At 50.7% G+C, this 19,800-nt stretch overlaps 1 long non-coding RNA gene across 2 annotated transcripts; it reads right to left on the reverse strand.

The window, feature by feature from the left end:
* Positions 1 to 523: 523 nt before the first annotated feature.
* On the reverse strand, positions 524 to 19,800 carry LOC142071151 (uncharacterized). Of its 2 annotated transcripts, XR_012667169.1 has the most exons (4): positions 19,093 to 19,800; positions 17,921 to 18,386; positions 14,771 to 15,021; positions 524 to 3,015 (listed from the first exon to the last, which is right to left on the reverse strand). It is a non-coding gene; the product is annotated as an uncharacterized LOC142071151 (long non-coding RNA). The 2 variants fall into 2 exon arrangements; XR_012667168.1 differs by lacking the exon at positions 14,771 to 15,021 and having other exon boundaries at positions 19,093 to 19,774.

A 19,800-nucleotide genomic window follows, 5' to 3' on the forward strand; every position in this document is an offset into this window, starting at 1 on the left:
CTTCCCACCTCTGCTCTGCCCCAGCCCAGCCCCCACTCCACCCTTCCCCAAAGCCCCCGCCCTGCTCTGCCCCCTTCCTGCCCTTGCTCCGCCCCAGCCCTGCCTCTTCCCACCCCTGAGGTCTGCAGCAGGTCCGGGCCTGCACTCACCGGCAGCAGGAAGTGCAGAGACCTGGCCCCAGCTGCACCGTCAGTGAGTGCTGGGGGGCGGTTCTCCCCTGCCTCCCAAGCCAGCGCCACAGCTCTCATGCCTCCCTGGGGACGCCCTCCCGTACTTGGCCTGCCTTTTGCTCGCTCCGGGAAACTCGGGACGCGCCCCCTGGAGGCCTCGCCCTGCCCTATCTCCTGCTTCGCAAGGCCCCGGGGGAGGCAGGATGGGCCACCGCCTCCTCCTCAGGGAGACCAGCCCAGAGGCGACCAGCACCCACCTTCCCACTTGTTACCGGCACCCAGTGCAGAGAGGCTGAACAACAGCTTGAGTTGGTTCATTACCCGGTGTGCTACACCCAATTATCACAACGGGGTGGAGAAGCAGAAAAGTTTATTTGAAGCTTCAAATAGGTACAGGGAGATTTGACTCTCAAATCCTGTACACAGAGCAGGAAGTTACACAGGCTTTTATACATCCTTTTTCCCAGCATACTTATCCAATAGCAAGCTGCCCCAAGTATCCATATAGCCAGCCAATCCAGTTCCCAGCTAGTTCCCTGGTTCTCTGTATCATTTGTTAAACTATACATAAAGCTGCTTTATTCAGCATTGTTCTTCCATATCTGCCCTGTTTGGCCTTGCTTAGTTTCAGGCAGTCTGACTCTGAAGCATATTGTTGCAGATCCTCAGCATAACTGCTGTGTGTGCCTCCAGGCGGGGGGGCCAAGGACACTTGGGCCTAGTACGCAGAGCTGCTGCGAGTGCCTCCAGGCGGGAGGGGGGGGGGCAAGGACACCTGGGCCTAGTGCGAGGGGGCTTCATCGACACTCGTGGTCTTCCATCCCCTCGAGTTACCTTGTGGCCATGCCCCAGTGTCCCCAACAACTTCCCCCTTTGAGAACACTCAACAGCCTTGGCTCTGAGTTTTCTCACTTGGGCTACTTATTTCATTACAGTAGGACTTCGCATAAGCACTTTGTGATAGCCCTGAAGAGAATGACTTATTAACTTTTGCAAAAGGGCCCTAACACATGATACTGCACAGCATAATATCAGTAATACAAGCAATACAGGAAAGAGAAGTTTCAATAACAGGCTAAATAAACCACCAAGCCAAGACGACAAACCCCAGCCTGAAAACAAGGTTTGCAACCAATCGTTCTCTGGGGCAGTATAGGCAACCTGTGCTCTGGCTCGGGCATGGGCCTCAGCCTGTACCACCTTTTCATAGATCTCATAACTGCTATCATTTACATATACACAACATTGGGGCCCGACAAGGGCACAAACCCCTCCTTGGGATGCCAAGAGATAGTCCAAAGCCAGCCTGTTTTGGAGGGAAAACGTCCTGAGCTGCTGTACCTCTTTATTTAATGTTTTTACTGCTGACCCTAAATCACTAACTGAGTCCTCTAACTCTAAGGCCACTTTCTCAAGTACCATCTGCAGCCTTATAGTATAGCGGCCTATGCATGCCATGGCTGGCCCGGAAACCAGTGGCGCTATTCCCAGTACAGAGCACCCTACAAGCTTCTCGGTTGTGAGGGGATTCTTCATATTGCCCTCCAATGCCTTAGTCAGTCGCCGCAGGGTCTTTTCTCGTGACTCAACAGAGGTGTCTCGGGCATTTCTAATCTTTCCTTTGGGCAGTGTGGCAGTTATGGAAAGATGAGGAACTCCATGAGCTATATAATAGCTACCTGTCCAGTTGGCTGGCAGCACCTTGTAAGCCTTTCAGCCACATACAAAATAGTGACCCTGTAGGGCCCAGTAAGGACTGTTTCTTAAGGGGATTCCTGGGATATTTAAGGCTGCTTTGGCTGCTTTTTTAAACAATTTATATACCCCTAAGGGGCATCTTATTTTTTTGATTGGGTACAAGTGGGGGCGTTTCTAATTGTGCTGTTCAAATTACACTTGCCATAGGGACCACTACAAACCCACCATTGGCTTGCTACATTGGAGATGTTAACTGGACGGCAAGTTACATTTCCAAACCCCTCTTCTGTGGTAAGATTATTTGTAAGAGTTTCCCTAAAAGGGGAGGAACCATTACACCCACACTGTTTGGCCTCCCCTGTTGGTCTTTATCCAATACCCATCAACCCACTGTGTAATAACACAGGAGCTTTTTCCCCAGGACGCCCATAGTGATCAGATTGGTTTCGGGTAAAACATAACACTCCCTCAGTGAGTACTGCAACTGAATACTCCTGGTCCTGATAGGTGGCATGCTGTAAAGAGGTCTTATTCCAGAACGGCGAATCCGTTCTTTCCTGCTCTTTGGTGGTGGCTAATTCTACTAGGGTCAAGGGCAGCATGTCAAGGGGCATTCCCATTTTGGGGGACAGTGGAGTTGGAGCACATACCCAGCAATCAGTCTGGTTTGTTAAAGTAGCAACATGGTGCGCAAGCGAAACAAAGGAGTTATGCTCCCGATATGCACAGTTTGGAAATACCAATACAGAGAATAACAATGTTACCCAATTAATTATCACCAGAGTCTTCCCAACCCAGGGTCTCCAGTACCTGGGTGGGCCCATTTTAGCATTAAGGTGCCCGCTATTTGTGTCTTTTAAACAGTAGCTTTAGCCCGAGATTGTCACTAGATGAGGAGTCAGCAGTTTGGACGGTCCACTGTTCTGCTGACGAGGGGGCGGGTACTGCCTTCAGACGAGAGTGATGGATCCAGTTCTTGTGTCCCTCGATCTTTGCCGCTGTATGGGAGATCAGCAAGATGGTATAGGGTCCTTTCCACTTTTCCTGGAGAGGCTCGTCTTTCCAGGTACGAACAAGCACAGAGTCACCGGGCTGTAAGGAGTGGACGGGAGGGTCCAAGGGGAGAGGCTGGAAATCCTTGGTATACCTGCGAAGAGACAAGAGAACAGCAGACAGGGAACACATATACTGTGACAAAAAACCATTACCCAACTCCCATTCCCCTGACAGAACCGGGGTGCCATTCATAGGCCATGCCCTTCCAAACATAATTTCAAAGGGACTGAGCCCTAATCTACCCTTTGGGAGAACGCGGATACGGAGTAGGACGAGGGGCAAAGCATCAGGCCATCGCAGTGATGCTTCTTGGCACACTTTTGAGAGATGCCGTTTAAGGGTCTGATTGGTATGCTCCACTACCCCACTGGCTTGCGGTCTCCAGGGCGTATGGAGTTTCCAGGGGATCTGTAAGGCAGGTGAGATGCTTTGAATGATTTTTGCCATGAAGTGTGTCCCGTTGTCAGATTCCATCCACAAGGGGAGTCCAAAGCGAGGAATGATCTCCTTAACAAACTTGAGGGCCACTGTTCTGGCAGTGCAGTTATGGCATGGGAAGGCTTCTGGCCATCCGCTGAACCGATCCACTATAACAAGGAGATATTTGAACCCTTGGGTCCGGGGAAACTCAGTAAAGTCTGTTTGCCACACTTGTCCAGGGCCCGGAGTGGGTTCTAGGGCAGCTGGTGGCACAGGATGTCCTGGTCGGGGGTTATTCTTTTGGAAGACTAAGCAGTCCACTTGTACCTGGGCAGCCAGGGGTCGGAGTCTGGAAGTGATAAAGTATTTTCCCATTAGTTGGATAAGTGCTTCCCTGCCAGCATGAGTGGTTTGATGTAGTTTCTGCAGCACTGTCCGGATTAGGCCCTTTGGTAAGAGGACCTTCCCTTCTGGGGAATGGAGCCATCCCTCCTTTTCCCGGAGACCGAGTTTGTCAATTAGCTGTCTCTCCTGTACTCAATGCTTTTTTTGCCTCTGTTTTCACTAACAAGGTCAGCTCCCAGACTGCTGCGCTGGGCATCACAAAATGGGGAAGAGATGGCCAGCCCTCTGTGGAGATAGAGGTGGTTAGGGACTATTTAGAAAAGCTGGACGTGCACAAGTCCATGGGGCCGGACGAGTTGCATCCGAGAGTGCAGAAGGAATTGGCGGCTGTGATTGCAGAGCCATTGGCCATTATCTTTGAAAACTCGTGGCGAACGGGGGAAGTCCCGGATGACTGGAAAAAGGCTAATGTAGTGCCAATCTTTAAAAAAGGGAAGAAGGAGGATCCAGGGAACTACAGGCCAGTCAGCCTCACCTCAGTCCCTGGAAAAATCATGGAGCAGGTCCTCAAAGAATCAATCCTGATGCACTTGCATGAGAGGAAAGTGATCAGGAACAGCCAGCATGGATTCACCAAGGGAAGGTCATGCCTGACTAATCTAATCGCCTTTTATGATGAGATTACTGGTTCTGTGGATGAAGGGAAAGCAGTGGATGTATTGTTTCTTGACTTTAGCAAAGCTTTTGACACGGTCTCCCACAGTATTTTTGTCAGCAAGTTAAGGAAGTATGGGCTGGATGAATGCACTATAAGGTGGGTATAAAGCTGGCTAGAGTGTCGGGCTCAACGGGTAGTGATCAATGGCTCCATGTCTAGTTGGCAGCCGGTATCAAGTGGAGTGCCCCAGGGGTCGGTCCTGGGGCCGGTTTTGTTCAATATCTTCATAAATGATCTGGAGGATGCTTACACTCTCAGCAAATTTGCGGATGATACTAAACTGGGAGGAGTGGTAGATACGCTGGAGGGGAGGGATAGGATACAGAAGGACCTAGACAAATTGGAGGATTGGGCCAAAAGAAATCTGATGAGGTTCAATAAGGATAAGTGCAGGGTCCTGCACTTAGGACGGAAGAATCCAATGCACCGCTACAGACTAGGGACCGAATGGCTAGGCAGCAGTTCTGCGGAAAAGGACCCAGGGGTGACAGTGGACGAGAAGCTGGATATGAGTCAGCAGTGTGCCCTTGTTGCCAAGAAGGCCAATGGCATTTTGGGATGTATAAGTAGGGGCATAGCGAGCAGATCGAGGGACATGATCGTTCCCCTCTATTCGACATTGGTGAGGCCTCATCTGGAGTGCTGTGTCCAGTTTTGGGCCCCACACTACAAGAAGGATGTGGATAAATTGGAGAGAGTCCAGCGAAGGGCAACAAAAATGATTAGGGGTCTAGAACACATGAGTTATGAGGAGAGGCTGAGGGAGCTGGGATTGTTTAGCCTGCAGAAGAGAAGAATGAGGGGGGATTTGATAGCTGCTTTCAACTACCTGAAAGGGGGTTCCAAAGAGGATGGCTCTAGACTGTTCTCAATGGTAGCAGATGACAGAACGAGGAGTAATGGTCTCAAGTTGCAGTGGGGGAGGTTTAGATTGGATATTAGGAAAAACTTTTTCACTAAGAGGGTGGTGAAACACTGGAATGCGTTACCTAGGGAGGTGGTAGAATCTCCTTCCTTAGAGGTTTTTAAGGTCAGGCTTGACAAAGCCCTGGCTGGGATGATTTAACTGGGAATTGGTCCTGCTTCGAGCAGGGGGTTGGACTAGATGACCTTCAGGGGTCCCTTCCAACCCTGATATTCTATGATTCTATGATTCTATGATTCCTCCCCAGAGTACTGAGGGGTTGGAAGCTCCCCTACTGATGGGATAAGGGCATGCATATGGGTGTTCTCAGTTTGAGGGGATGGCAGGGTGGCAGCATGCTTAGCCTCTCTATCTGCCTGGGCGTTACCTCTGGCCACATCTTGATCCTCCCTTTGATGGGCTTTACAGTGTACCACCGCCACTTCCGAGGGAAGTTGTACGGCTTCTAGGAGCCGGAGGATTTGGGGCCCGTACTTGACTGGGGAGCCTTGGGCTGTCAGCATTCCCCTTTGCTTTCATAGGCCAGCATGAGCATGCAGCACACCAAAAGCATACTTTGAATCAGTAAAAATGTTGACCCGCTTTCCTTTTGACAGTTCAAGTGCACGGGTCAGGGCTATTAGTTCGGCAAGCTGGGCAGAGGTCCCAGCAGGCAAACCTTCAGCTTCCACAGTGTCATGGAGGGTCACAACAGCATAACCCACCCTCCTTTGCCCATCTATTACAGTACTGCTACCATCAGTGTACCACTCATAATCTGCAATTGGGAGGGGTACATCCTTTAAATCCGGACGGCTGGAGTACTGGACATCTATGATCTCTAAACAGTCATGTTTCTGTTCCTCTGTTTCTGGCAAGAAACTGGGTTAAGGGAGGGGCAAGGCTGTAAGGTGACTTCAGAGTTCTCTAACAGCTTAGCCTGGTACCGAGCAATCCAAGCCTTGATGAGCCAAAGCCCTCCCTTTGCATCCAATAAGGCTCGGACCATATGGGGAGTATAGATTTGCATAACCCCTCCCAATGTTAGCTTCTCGGCTTCCTCAAGCACTAGGGCAGTAGCTGCGACCGCCCATAAACATGCCGGCCAACCCTTTGCAACCTGATCCAATTGCTTAGACAAATAAGCCACCGGACATCTCCATGCTCCTAACAGCTGTGTGAGCACTCCTAGGGCCACCCCCCTTCGTTCATGTACACACAACTGAAATGGCTTAGAGAGATCTGGCAGGCCCAGAGCCAGGGCTTCCATCAATTTTCTTTTCAGGATTTTAAATGCCCTGTCAGCCTCTGGGGTCCAATAGAAGGGGTCATGATCTGCTCCTTTTACACAGTCGTACAGGGGTTTAGCCCACAGTCCAAACTCTGGGATCCATATCCTGCAAAAGCTTGCCATACCCAGAAATGCCCTGAGCCGCTTACGGTTACTTAGGTAGGAACTTGACAGACAGCTTCCTTTCTTTCGCTTGAAAGCTGACGCTCCCCTTGCCATATGTGAAACCCGAGGTATCGTACCTCTGGGAGGGCAATTTGAGCCTTACTCCGTGCTACCCGATATCCCCGGAGTCCAATAAAATTCAGGAGGCTCACGGTGGTTTTAAGGAAGGGTGTTTGGCCCACAGTGGCAATTAACAAATCATCTACATACTGCAGAAGGAGGGCCTCCTCATTATCCCACTCCTCTAGGTCCCTGGTCAGAGCCTGGCCAAAGAGGGTGGGGGAGTTTTTAAATCCCTGGGCCAACACTGTCCAGCAAAGTTGCTTTTAAACCCTTTTTCGGTCCTCCCACTCGAAGGAGAAGATCTCCTGTGACGGGGTGGCAACTTGGATGGTAAAGAAAGCATCTTTCAGATCAAGGACTGAAAAATGGGTATACTGTCCCCCTATAGAAGCCAATAAGGTATACAGGTTAGGGACAAGAGGGTGCAGAGTCTTAACCCGTTCATTGACTGCCCGTAGGTCCTGTACCAGCCGATACGTGCCATCAGGCTTCTGTACGGGTAGAATGGGAGTGTTCCAGGCTGACTGACATTCCCAGAGAATACCATACATAGGAATCGATCTATAGTTTCCTGTAAACCTTCTCTGACTTCCCTCTTGATTGGATACTGTTTTACTTGCACTGGGCCTTTCCCTGGTATGAGCTGAATAGTAATGGAGGTCTGGTGGGTGGCCTTTCCTGGAATCCCTGATGCCCACACGAGGGGGTACACCTGGTCTTCCCACAGGCTCCATTCTGGGGCTTGCATGGCTGAGGGCTCAACTGCAAGGGTCATGATCCATGCATTCTCAGGGGGTAAGGTAAGGGTTATTTCATCCTCAGTAAAATGCAGGGTGGCACCGACGCGACAAAGTAGATCCCATCCCAGCAGAGGTGTTGGACACTCAGGGAGGTATACCAGCTTGTGGGATATAGTCCTATTTCCCAAAGCGCATTCCGCTGGGGCGTACACTGGGCACTTAGTGTCCCTGCCTGTGGCTCCCACCACAGTAAGGGAATCTGCTACTGGCAACTGAAGAGGCTGATTTACGGCAGTTTGGGCCGCTCCAGGGTCCACTAAAAAATCTGTTTCTGAGCTTCCCACCCACATCTTTACTCGGGGTTCCGGGGGTAGGGTGGTCCGTCTCCCCTGACACCCCTATTCCTGCTCCGCCATCGCCATCATAGGGGAACCCCCCTTTTCTTTCCTCTTTGGGCACTCATTTTTCTTGTGTCCCTCCTGTCGACACAGGGCACACTGGTTGCGACCCAGTCGTCTCTCCTGCGGGCCCGGACGGTCACGTCCACGCCCCCTTCCTCCCCGGCAACTTCTCTTAGTGCTGGCCTGTACCGCTGTTACCATCAATCTCACTTGCTTTCTCTCCTTCTCTGTCTCTCTCAGGCTATAAGCTTGGTTTGCAGTCTCTAAGATTTGTGCCATGGTCATGCCCATTAAATCCTCCTTTTTTTGTAACTTTCTCTTAATATCAGGGGCTGCTCTGCTCGTAAAAATTCCCTTAATAATTGACTCAGTTGCCTGATCATCGGGGTCTGCATTAGTGTTCTGTCGAATGGTGTCCCGAATACGCTGTAGAAAGGCCCCTAGGCTTTCTTTTAAATCCTGCATTACTTCATATGGCTTTGCCCAATTATTATGTCGGACAGCCGAGTGACGGAGTCTATGCAAAAGCAACTCCTTATAGGAGGTAAGGCGGGTCATATCCCCATGATCATTTGGATCCCACCTGGGGTCTGCTTGAGGGACTTGTGCATCCAGGTCAGGGACATTAATACGACCCCGGTCGTACCGTCTCTGCGCCTCCTCCCTTGCCTTGGACACAACCTGTTGTCTTTCAACCTCAGACAATAGGGTTCGCAGGAGGACGTTACAATCATCCCAGTCCGGCTTGTGACTACTGAGGCACCCCTCAAAGACTGATATAAACCTGCTTGGGTTGGTGGAAAACTCTTCTGCCTGTGCTTTGAAAGCAGCCAAATCCACAGGATTAAAGGGCACATGAGTATAAACCTGCATAGTCGTGGCCGGACGCCTGTCCGATCCACACCGGGCGACTTTAGTTTCGGTGATTAAGGGGTATAGGCCAATCATTGGGGACTTACAAGGTGTGGGTGTAGGGGCTGAAGGGGACACCGGCTCTGCCATTACAGTGGGGGTGGGGGTCTGGGGACTAACATTAGCTGCTACCGAACCAGTCGGAGTGAGATTGCAGTGCTGTAAAATATCTGGTCGAGTACATAAAGTCAGAAACAAATGTGCATACATATGTTCATTCCATTTCCTTGTTCTCTGACAGAACAGGAGTAACTGAAGGATCATGTTGTAATTAATTGACCCTCCTGGTGGCCACCACTCCTGGTCCTCTAGTTGATATTGAGGCCAGTCAACTGTACAGAATCGTTTTAATTGGCTCTTAGTCATCGGATCCGCACCAAATACCTTCCAGTTTGCTAGAATGCACTCTAGGGGCGTACACCGTGCCCTAACCCCTGAGCTCTGTCCCTGTCCCATACCTACAGGGTAACTCTGGGCGTCCCCAGGTTCCAACAGAGCATACAATCCGGATTTCAAAAGGTTCCTACCTTATCCAAGGGACCAGTTCTTCACCGTTGTGCACCACAGCTGCTTCTCCACTATATGAGTGCGTTGCACCGTTGTGCCCTTCGGGGTCGATCAAATTGCGTCTCCTCCGAGGCCCCGGTGAACTCACCGGTGCACACGGGGCGTCGGTTCTCGCCGCAATCCTCGACCTCCAGGAAGGGTCCGGGCAAGGCTAAATTGCAGCCTCGTCGCTCACCCAGGGACGCCAAAAGCTGTTACTGGCACCCAGTGCCGAGAGGCTGAACAACAGCTTGAGTTGGTTCATTACCCGGTGTGCTACACCCAATTATCACAACGGGGTGGAGAAGCAGAAAAGTTTATTTGAAGCTTCAAATAGGTACAGGGAGATTTGACTCTCAAATCCTGTACACAGAGCAGAAAGTTACACAGGCTTTTATACATCCTTTTTCCCAGCATACTTATCCAATAGCAAGCTGCCCCAAGTATCTATATAGCCAGCCAATCCAGTTCCCAGCTAGTTCCCTGGTTCTCTGTATCATTTGTTAAACTATACATAAAGCTGCTTTATTCAGCATTGTTCTTCCATATCTGCCCTGTTTGGCCTTGCTTAGTTTCAGGCAGTCTGACTCTGAAGCATATTGTTGCAGATCCTCAGCATAACTGCTGTGTGTGCCTCCAGGCGGGGGGGCCAAGGACACTTGGGCATAGTACGCAGAGCTGCTGCGAGTGCCTCCAGGCGGCGGGGGGGGGAGGGAGGGCGCCAAGGACACCTGGGCCTAGTGCGAGGGGGCTTCATGGACACTCGTGGTCTTCCATCCCCTCGAGTTACCTAGTGGCCATGCCCCAGTGTCCCCAACACATTTACTGGCCCTGAGCCGAGCCAACGGGCCACCTTAGGGAAGCAGCTGCCTCTCTCCCCTCACTTTTAAAGGGCCAGCTGCCAAGGAGGCATGCTGGCAAAGGGCTTCCCTAAAGCAGCCACCCCAAAGGCCCAGGCTGTGCCCAGGGCCGGTGCAAGGCTATTTTGCGCCCTAGGTGAAGCTTCCACCTTGCGCCCCATCCCCCCACACATTGGTTCATTGAGGGGCAAATCCCTACAAGCCTTTATAACTGTAACTGCACCTGTTACCTCTTGATTATTCAAAAGATATTTCTTAATGATCCGTGATGAATACAATCATACAATACAAGGGCAGAGGGAATATTTTATTATTGGATTATAAATCTTTTTCTCTTATAATATAAATCATACAGGCTGCTAAGAAGGAAGGTCTTGTGTGTGCGTCACATGCCTAGGAGTGAGCAGATCCATGTTCTATTCCCAGCTTTTCCTCAGAATTCCTGCAACATACAAATTCTTCTCCCTTGGAAGGCAACTCAGAGGAACATCTAGAAGAGCTAGCTCTTACATAGGCATATGCTTGGGCCAACATGACACCCATATGCCTCATTTGCAAGTGAATAGGCACATTGCCTCCCAAGAACTCCAGAGAGCAGGGATAGGGCATGTACATGGCACACCATCCCTAGAAGACATGCTACCATATTTGCAACCAATGTGGAGAAAGGTGTAAGGGGAACATGAACAAGTCTGCCCCCCAGCACCTTTTGAGGGAACTTGTGCACCAAGGGTCCCCACAGTGAGTCCCTGAAGCAGGACTACTTGCAACCATGTACTATGTGTCCTAGGGTGCAGGACAACACAAATCTGTCTGTTTGTGGTTAAAGAGCTCTTCAAATGCCATTGCATTTACTAACTGATGATTAGATAATACAGCACTGAAGCGCTTGCATAACTTCAACCATGTGAGTAGTCCTGCTATGTTTAAAGTTACTCACATGCTTCAATGTGTGTAGCATGGGGGCTGGAAAAATGCTGCTACTCTGGATGGAGTTATGTATTACCCTTCCCATGGCACTTGTGTTTTAAAAATATTAATATTAAAGATGTATATTTCCAGAGGAGTCAACCAAGTTGGGGCCCCATTATGCTAGGAACTAAATTGATTCATAGTAAATGATAGTCCCCAGGTGTTTACAGTCTAAAGACACAACAGGTGCATAGACAAACAACTGGGCAGGTTGTCAGTGGTGCGTATGGCTATGGGATGTTTCTTTTAGAATGAAATCCAAATTAATAAATAAAGTCACTTGGCATAGCCTACCAAGAATCAACTTTGCAGTTGACAAATCCCACTGTTAATTGCTCATCTAACTTTCATGAAAATTTAGGCTCTTTATCTCTTAGATAAAAAATGTATTTCTCTCTCCCCATCCTCTTGAAACTTAAGTACTTGGTGGCTTAGTTGATATGAGTTCATTGTTTTTCATTTGACTTTCAAAATATGCTGTGCAAATATTTGAGTAACAGTACCTCAAAAGGCAGAAAAGGGCAAAAAAAAAAACCAAAAACAGGTTGTTTTTCTATACTCAACTTTCAAAATCATTTTCTTTCTTTGTGAATTTTTAACAATATTAAAGTTAGTAAAACGACTTTTTTTAAGATGTGATGGTCCAAGTATAAACAAACTCACTTTGTATAAACACATTAAAATACTTTATATTCACTTCTCAACCATGTAACTGGTCTTCTATCTGAAAAATATTCCCATCTTGCAGGATAAGCTATAATCTAGGGCTTCGTTTGAATTCTGTACCATTGTTCTGGAATGTAACCAAGATTTTCAATGGTGAACACAGAATCTGCTTTTCAAACACAAAACACAAAGGGCCAAAAATGCAATGTTATGGGATATCAAGTTATTGAAGAACCCTAAATACGCATTTATGCACCGGCCCCCGTGCACCCCCCCGGCTCTCCCCTCCCCATGCTGGGGCTCTGCAGCTCCTGGGCTGTGAGCCGCCGCCGGGGCCCTGAGCCTGCTCCAGGAGGAGCAGTGGCGGCTCACACTCCCGGGAGCAGCAGAGCCCGAGCGCGGTGATAGGGGAACTGGGGGACACACGCCACAGGCATCCGCTACAGGAGCCCCCGGGGGCGGTTGCCGGGCCGCGCGCATGCGTGAGGGATCCCCCCTCACCATGCTCGGGCTCTGCGGCAACAGGGAGTGTGAGCCGCCGCTGCCCCGCCCAGAGCAGGCTCAGGGCCCCGGCGGCAGCTCACATGCCCGGGAGCTGCAGAGCCCGAGCGCGGCGAGGGCGGAGCCGGGGAGTGCACGGAGGCCACCACCTGCATGTATCTGCTGCAGCCTGCAGGAGCCCTGTGGGGGGCGGGGGGTGGAGAGCACCGGGCCGAAGCCTGGACAGGAGGGGCGGGGGTCGCAGCTGCTCCCCGCTAGTGGTGCCGTGGCCTTTGCAGGGCTGCTGCCTCCCCTGTGCCGCGGCGGCTCCTCCATGGCTGGGGCTCGCCACCCCCGCAAGCTGACGCTCTGGCTCTCCGGTGCCTCCGGAAGGCGGCTTCTCCCTGCCGAGCCAGGGCACCGCTTTTTGGCGCCCCCAACCACTTGGTGCTCTAGGTGACTGCCTAGTTCGCCTAGTGGTTGCAGCGGCCCGGGCTGCGCCGCACGGCAAGGCTTCTGGCTTTCCTTTCTCCCAGCCTCCAGCGGCGGAGCTGAAGCGGCGGGCAGGGAGCGCGAGGGCAGACAGGCCTTGGGGCTCCTGCCGCCGCTTCGGCCAGCTGGCCTCCCACACCTGCTGCCAAGGGGGCAAGAGCGCCGCCTGGTAAGAAAAACAAAGACGCCACGGGGCCGGGCGCCCCAAGCCCTCGCCCTGGGCTGCGGCGGGCGAGGTGGCTACGGCCTGCGAGACCTCTGCGGAAGCAAGCGAGGACCAGGGGGCAAAAGCCTCTGCCAAAGGGAGACCTGCAGCACCCAGTATGTCTCCCATCCAAGTACTAACCAGGCCCAACACGGTTTAGCTTCTGAGAAGAAACAAGGTCAGGTGTGTTTAGGGTATTATAATCCTAGATGCTAATGTTAGCTGCTTTGCCTGCCTTTAAGCGAGCCCACAGATGCTCCCTGCCTGCTCCATACTGCTGATCCCCCCCCCCCCCGACCCACAACGCGCTCACACACGCACCACCAGCCTCACACCCCAGCCTCGCCACACCAAGGCTCACGCCCTGCAACACCATCCGCAGCCCCCGACCCCTGGCCCGCACGCACCGCACCTAAGCCTTCTCCCCACCCCCCTCACAAATACCCCCCCCCCCCGGCTACTCCCTCACCACGCACTCTCTCCTGAGATGGGACCCTCACAAGGCCACCACACCCACCCCCGACACAAAACCCCACACCCCCCAGACGCAACGCACTGCCCAGGACGGGGCTGCCCTCTGCACACCTGCTGCTGTGCCTCACCTGCACACACCCCCCAGGCCACCGTGGAAGTGACCTAAACCCCAAGAAGGGGATAAGACTCAGTACTAAAAGCCCAAGAAAGGGACTGGAACTTAAACATGACATCAGAGAACCACTGAGGACAAAGAACCTCCAGGGAGAAAGCCCTGGGGACAGTGCTTAAAACAGAGCAGTGAGAGACTTAAAGCTAGCCCAGAAGTGGCTGAGAACTAAGCCAGAAACACAACTGCAGACACCAACCAGGGCATGGTGGTAGTCCTTGTTGACCTTTGTTCCCTTGGAAGGGGTTCATCCATTTTAGACTGCGCATGACTCAGCCAGAGGCTGAGCCACTGAAGACTTATCTGACAAGCGCAACAGCTGGCATGCGAGCAGAGAGTGCAGGTTTGCATCCAGCTGACAGAAGGCGCTCAAAAGAGGTGAGTGAATCACTGTCTTGGGGAGGCTAGCCTCCAGCCCGGCCCACCCCTTCTGCCTGAGGCCCTTCCCCTTTCCCCTATCCCCCTGAATCCTAGAGGTTCCCCTCCCCATGGCCGCCAGCTCTCCCCCGAAGCCCCAGGTCACGCCAGTGCCTCCAGCCCCAGAGCACCTTACGGGCAGTGCATTCCCTCCACCCCCAAACCCGAGAGCACTGGGTTAGTGGGCAGCGCACTTGAGCACCCAGCAAGCAGCCCTTCTTCCCCCTAGGCCTGGAGTGCTGGGCGGCCCCGGCCACCCCAAGTCCAAGCCACCCTAGTCCTAGCCCCAGCCCCAGCCCCAGCAGGCTTTCCGGAAGAAGAGCAGTCTGCCTGGGGTGGGGCCAACTAGCAGCAGGAGGGGACCTCAGGGTGGAGCATGGACGGGGCCACGCAGGGCTGTTTGGAAAGGCAGAGCCGTGTAATGCCTTATAGCAAGAGTCCAAAGGTCAATTTCCCTGGCAGTTGCAGTTCTGGGTGGTGTCACCCACTGGTGGGGTGGGGAGGAGGTAGGGGAACCCCGGGCTCACCCTACTCCACCAGCTTCAAACACAGGGCCCTTTGAAACAGTGGCCCTTGCTCAGGACCTGATAACGCTAAGCGTGTTACCTGGGTCACTTCCTAGCTTTGTTCCCGTCATTCAAACATCGTCACGGGTTGGACTTGGGGTCCCTCCTCTGTTCCATCTCTGGAGTCTCTTCTGCTGGCCACAGTGAGTTGTCACCCTCGGCTCCCATGTGTTTCCAGTGGCTCGGCTATGAGGTTTAGTCCAGGTGGAGTGGAGCTCTGATGTGTTTCCTGACAGAAGGCTGCAGCACCTGACTACTCTAGTCCTCGGTCATCCCAAACTTAGGCAATATCTGCATTACAAAATTATGTCAACCCAAGTTACGTTGGCATTCAGCTGCCACAGTTATTACATCACTTGTACATGTCCACACTACACTTCTTGTGTTGGTGGTTCATGTCCTCATCAGGAGTGCTTGTGTCAATGTAGAGTACAGTGCACCATGAGTAGCTATCCCACCTGTGCAGCTTGCTCTCATCCAGAGCAGGGTGTTTTGGGAAGTTTTTGCAAGGCCTCCTGTGGCTGAAACAAGTAGCGCAGGGATGACTGGGAGCATGGGTTCAACTTCCCATAATGCAGTGTTCTCCATCCCATAATATGCACCACATAATACTTCTCACTTCTTTTCAAAATCCCACACACCCACATGTCTCTCCTCACTGTTTGTTGTCTCCAAAAGAAGCATGGAGCCTGCACAGCTCTGCACTATTGTCATAAGTGTTGCGAGCATGGGCCCCCTGATCCTGCAATATTTACAGACCTGCAAGAGGAGCTGCGGGAAACATGTTGATTCCTTAGAGGCTAGATTGCGATTGGACATAGAAAGAAACAATTCAGGGTTGTTGGCGGTATTCACAAGCAGCTTCAGATGGTACAGTGCCGGTTCTGGGCCTGAGAAACAAGCACTGACTAGTGGGATCGCATTGTCACACAGGTTTAGGATGATGAGCAGTGGCTGCAGAACTTTTGGATGTGTAAGGCCACATTCCCGGACCTGTGTGTTGAAATTGCCCCACCCCTTCCAGTGCAGCGACACCAAAACGAGATCTGCCCTGACAATTGCTACTGATCAGTCGAGAATCAATTTGGATTTGGAAAATTCACCACGTGGGCTGTTGTGATGCAAGTGTTTAGGACCATTAATTGCATCCTGATATGCAGGACACAGTGGATGGTTTTGCAGCAACGTGGGGTTCCCAAACTGCAGTGGGGCGATAGATGGCATGCACATCCCCATTTTGGGGCAGAGTACATCAACAAAAAGGGCTACTTTTTCATGGGAGTGCCAGATTAGCAGCCAGATACCATGTTTTATGATAATGCAAGTGCTGGTGGATCATCAGGGATGCTTTACTGACATCAGTGTGGGCTGGTTAGCAAAGATGCATGATACATGCAACTTTGAGAACACAGGACTGTTCAGAAAGCCACAAGCAAGGACTTTCTTTCCTGACTGTTAGGTCTGAGGTCTTTTTCTTTAGTAAACAGCCACAGCCACATTAGGGCAGCAGCAGCCATGAGCTAAGAAGCAGAAAGTCACATCTTCACATTCCATCTAAATTACATTGAAACAATGTAATATCAGACTGTTAAGAAGATGATCCTGTCCTAATTGTGTATGCCATCCCCAGATAAAGAAACAGAGCTTAAGATCTTTAAAGAAAACTTTGTTTGATAGCATTCTGTCTGGCAAGAAACCTCTTATCAACAGTTGTGATCGTCAAATCTATATTTTTATTGTTTTGCTGTTATGGTTCCCCACTTCTCTACTGTTTATCTGTATGGTCTCTGTCTGATTCTTTGAGTTTTCTGTCTGTTGCATAACTACTTTTACAAGATTGAAATCAACCAAGGTGGTGGGGTCTGATTGGTTAAAGAATTGTTTTGTGATGGGCTAGGATTGGTGAAAAATACTGTTTTGTAGCACTTTAGTTTAAAATGATTGGTTAAGGTACAGCTAAGCAGGAATCAAGTTTGACTAAATAACCTGGGGTCTGAAAGGAAGTTCTTTGAAACCAAATTCCAGGACACAAGATCAAAGCTACCAGACCTCAACACCCTGCCAACCATATTGTGCAGAAGTTGGAGGAACCACAGATGACCTATCCTGACTGGCCACCAGGAAAAGTTTGTCTGCCTTATTGGGAGTGGGGAGCATTGTATACTTAGTGTGTGTATTCTGTTTTGATGACTGTTAATAGATAGAGGTTAAGGATATTATGGTGTAAGGCTCTTTCACTGGTAAAAGGCCCCACAAACCCACAGAAGATTATGACCTGAGCCCAAGGAACTGGGTAAGGATGGGTACTTAAATTAACCAGGTTACACCCTGAGCCCTAGGAACTGGGTATGGGTGTCCCTGAGCCCTAGGAATTGGGAAAGGGTGGGAGTGCCTAAATTAACTGTGTTACACACCTTGAGCCCACAGAAGGGTAAAGGTGGGGTGCCCCTGAGTGTGCGGGTAACAGACTGGCAGATTACCATTGGTGATGTTGAAATGCCAATAGTGATCCTGGGAGACCCAGCTTGCAGGGCTCATGAAGCCGTACACAGGCCACCTCGACAGCACCAAGGAGCGCTTCAACTAGACGCTGAGGAGGTACAAAGCGACAGTTGAATGTGCCTTCGGTCGTTTGAAGGCTCGCTGTGCTGTCCACTCATGAGATTGGACCTCATTGAAAAAAATATCCAAATGGTTAGCTGTCTGCTATGTCCTGCATAATATCTGTGAAGCAAAGGGGGAAAGTTTCTGCTAAGGTGGAGAGCAGAGGTGGAGCAGCTGCTTGCTGATTTTGAGCTGCCAGTTACCAGGACTGTAAGAAGAACTCAGCACAGAGCTATATGGCATAGGGGGGTTTTGAAAGACCATTTTAATAGTGAGCAAGCATAGTGTGTGTTGATGTAGTGTGCTCTGCCTATCTTTGCTCGTTTGCAGGCCTGTATGAACCCAGTGGTGAATGCTGTGTATGTAGTAATATAACATTGCCAATGCACCTATTAATATTGCTTGTGACTGACGTTAGCACCAGCTACCATACCTTGTGAACTAATAAAAATGAATTATGTTTCCAAAAACAGACTTTTATGCCATAGTAATGCAAATAGAAAAACATTTATAACTTAAGAGACAAGAACTTATGAAGGGGAACGAACAGTCATTTCCATTTCAGATACACATACACCAACCATACCTTTCACGGGTCTGTGTGTGCGCGGCTGTGAATGTCTTTAACGTCCCCAGGGGTGGAGTGGTAGGAGTAGTGCAGGGGCCCCTGATGCCATGCTGACTGTGGAGGTGGTGTATGTAGGGAGGTCCCGATATGCAGTTCTCTATGGACTGCAGAGGGAGGCAAGCATGGGATTGTTGAATCTGCAGGTCCACCTGTGTCTGCAGCATGTTTGTTTGCTGCCTGAGAAGTGCAAGCATCTGCTGCTGCGCTTCCCTCTTCCTTTCCTGTGCCTTTCTCTGCTCCACTCTATCCCGGGTCATGCTGTCTGCGAGGGTGATCCTCCAAGCCCCGTGCTTGTTACCTGAAGCAGCAGAGCCTTGCAGGCTCTCTTGGAACACGTCATCCCAAATCCTCTTCCTCTTCCTTATCTGGCTCCGCCATTCCACTGGTGTGGATGGAGAGACCCTCAAGGCCATATCTACAACTGCTGAAGATACAATACAGAGATACCATTGTCAATGTAGTCATAAGATAAATCGAAACTTAGGATACTGAACTCACTCCCCTTGATCCATGCATGGTGTAAGCACTACAGTCTCACCTCTCCTTGGGATTTATACAGCACCTGTCATGGTGAGTGTGGCTCTGGACACTGCGGGGCTTGGGGATATGAGGGGGGATAGCTCATGGGCATGAGTACATGTGTATAGGGCAATTGAACTGAATACAGGCACCATTTTTCACAGATGGTGGTGATTTTAGCTATCTTACGCCTGAGGGTAATGGAGGCTGAAAGGGAACAGCTCCCGCAGGTATCAGGATGCTGCCCAGGACCATATGCTACTAGCTTGTGTATGCTGCAATGGTTCCCGCTGAAGTAATCAATGAGTGGCTTGGGAAAGTGTCCTAGTGCGGCAGAAGAAATAAGGATGCCCTCTCCAGGAACCTTCGGCACAGAATTGCAGGCTACCTCCAGGAAACTTACATCTACGGAGGATTCATGGAAACATCCTGGTGCACATAAACAGAGTGTTCCTCTGCCTAACTCTAGAGGGGGATGAGAAGCAGATAGCAACCTTTATTGGTTATTTCAGTGTCTCTTCTTGCATAAGTAAAATAGTGTAAATCAACAGATGTGTCTTGCTACCTAGGGGGTTCCATCCCTGTAATTTCAAACCAAACTGCATACTTGCCAGAGGTTGCTTCTCCTGCATCAGGATCACTCCTACTGGACTGTAGTGACTGGCTGGACGGTGTTGGAGTCAAAACATGTCCTGGCTCACTGAGCTGGAGTCAAAACATGTCCTGGTCACCTGTCCGCAATACTCCTCCTCTTCCTCATCCACAAACTCCTCCTTGCTGTTCATGGCAGGGGGCCGCCGACGCAGGCTCCTCTGAAGTATTCTTGGGGTTCTTGGGGGTAGGGTCTTGTCTCAGGATGACATGCAGCTCTTTGTAAAAGTGGCAGGTCCACACCAGAGCAATTGTTAGCCTCCCTTACCTTCTGGTATGCCCGCTACAGCTTCTTGGCTTTCACACGGCGCTGCTGCAGGTCCCTTTTATAGCCCTTCTCCTCTGTGCCCCCAGCGGTCTGCTCATAAATATCAACATTTCTGTGGCTGGATTGGAGCTTTGCCTGTACAGCCTATTCTCCCCACAGACCTTGCATCATGTTTTGGGATTGGCTTGGTTACTTTGCAGGAATCAATTCCTGTATAACATGCTCTGTCGATGCACTGTCCATGGTCAACTTTACCTCATTTTTACACTCCCAACCTCTCTTGTCTGTTATCTTGTTCTTAGTAAACGGTTCCCTGGGTGCTCCCCCTCTTATCTTAGCTAGCACAGACAGTCTGTCTTTTAGTTCACTGGCCTGTTTACTAATCCTAGCACAAACATTC

The sequence above is a fragment of the Caretta caretta genome, chromosome 2 (assembly GCF_965140235.1).
Source record: "Caretta caretta isolate rCarCar2 chromosome 2, rCarCar1.hap1, whole genome shotgun sequence".
In the NCBI taxonomy this organism is placed as follows: Eukaryota; Metazoa; Chordata; order Testudines; family Cheloniidae; genus Caretta; species Caretta caretta.